A 2,021-nucleotide genomic window follows, 5' to 3' on the forward strand; every position below is an offset into this window, starting at 1 on the left:
GGCGGCAGTCGGATTGGGGATGACGAGAAGCAGTTCTCGTTTCTGGGGGAGAGGAGGGGAGAGAAGGATGCGTGTGGTGTGACCCCCGATCTCCTTTTCCCTCTTGCCCAATCGCTAGTTTGCTACCGTGTTTTACTTTTGTCGTACATGTGATGACGTGGCTATCACGGGGAGGCGTCCTTGATGCACACGTTAATGTTTTGGATATGAGGAATCAACTCATTACAACTTCATGTGACAAAATACTGAGTTACTAATGAGTATCAAAAGCTAGGTTCTCACGCAGTTACAAATACAAAACCAGGGTTCACCACAATTACCATTGACCGCATGAGTCCATAAGTAAGTTTGCACGCAGGCTAGCTATTACGGATTTTTCTTCTTGTTTCTTCTGCAAGTCTTGTCTTTGCCATTGCTTATTCGTAACTGTAAGTGGACCTCTTAAAGCGACGGATTAGGGGGATCCCCGAATCTTTTGGATTATACTACTCCAAATCGGTTCAAACATAATGTAGGCAATGTTAAGTGCAAGTACAGCAACAACAGTCTTCAATTGTGAGGCTAGCCATAGTGGGGGTAACATAACCGGTAACATGCACTTGGGACTAACAAACATGCTTATATGTCACACAATTAAATAAGAGAGAGAGGGTTATAGTAACATAGGTAGATACCATATCATGTTAAATGCTATGCTACTTTGTGTCATGCATGGCAATAAATATGGTAATCTATGATACTACTTTATGATACTATGCACTATGAAGGTAGTATCATATACTAGTATCATATGCATGATACTAGTATATGTTACTCTCCACGAGGAGCCACCGACTTTGATCCAGGTGCCGCTGACATAGGCAGATCCTAGGCTTAGGAAACAAAGTACTACAAGGAGTGTGAAAGGAATAGTCATGATCTTCTCCCTATTCCTGTTCTTGGCGAGGGACGCGATGATCATTAAGGACGTGAGGAAGGCGAATGCGTTGCTCATGTAAAAGGCGGCATACCTTGTGGGAGATTTGGTGTCCATGACCGGGTCACCAGCGAAGTATTTCTTGTCCTTGTCGTCCATGGACCAGAAACCATTGGGTGGGGTGAGCCCCGCTGTGAAGGTCACGGTGGCAGCCAGTGATGTCAGGAACAACAACCAGGAACAAAAATTCTGCTCCTTGTTTTCATTAGACACGTTGCCCTCGCGATTGGCAGGCACCAGATTCTGAAGGCCGTCTACGGCCACTGCTGCCAGCCGGCTGTCACTGGAGGGGACGAACATCACCGGCATGCCGTTGGATCCTTTTATTACTTTCAGCAGTTCATCAATCAATATGTGTGCACTATGAGGCTAGTCATAGTGAGAGTAACTTAGCTAGTAACATAGCACTCTAAGAAAATTTCGCTTATGTGGCAAGTAGTTAATGAGAAGTGGTAACATAATATGTTACTGTAACATAGCGGTTCCAAGACAAAATGAGTCTACAAGCTAATAAATGAAGTCATCTATGATACTACTAGTATATTACTTTGCACTATGAAGATAGTAACTTAGGCCCTGTTTGGTTCACAAGTCCTAGGACTTTTTCTAATCCCAACTTATGAGTCCCAAGTCCCTAAAAAGTCCATATCTGTTTGTTTCTGGGACTTATAAGTCTCTATAAGACCATATTACAACTATAAGTCCATATAAGTCCCTCCTTGAGAGTCTTAATTCATAAGTCCCAAATGCCCACTTTAAGTCCCTATAAGTCCCTCCTGTTTGGTTTAGATGGGACTCATAGAGACTTTTTTAAGTCCCTAAGCCAATAAGTCCATGGAAACAAACACCCTCTTAGACTAGTGTCATATGCATGACACTAGTATAAATTACTCCCAATTATGACCAGCCTGAGTTTCAACAGTGATCTCTTGCTGCTGAGACTGCGACAAATCTCCAGGTGGTAGACCTTCTCTTGACGATATTACCACTATGTATGCTTCTTTTGGCAGCGATGAAACTTGAGGCAGTAGGTCATCCCCTGATG

The sequence above is a fragment of the Triticum dicoccoides genome, chromosome 6A (assembly GCF_002162155.2).
Source record: "Triticum dicoccoides isolate Atlit2015 ecotype Zavitan chromosome 6A, WEW_v2.0, whole genome shotgun sequence".
Taxonomy (NCBI): domain Eukaryota; kingdom Viridiplantae; phylum Streptophyta; class Magnoliopsida; order Poales; family Poaceae; genus Triticum; species Triticum dicoccoides.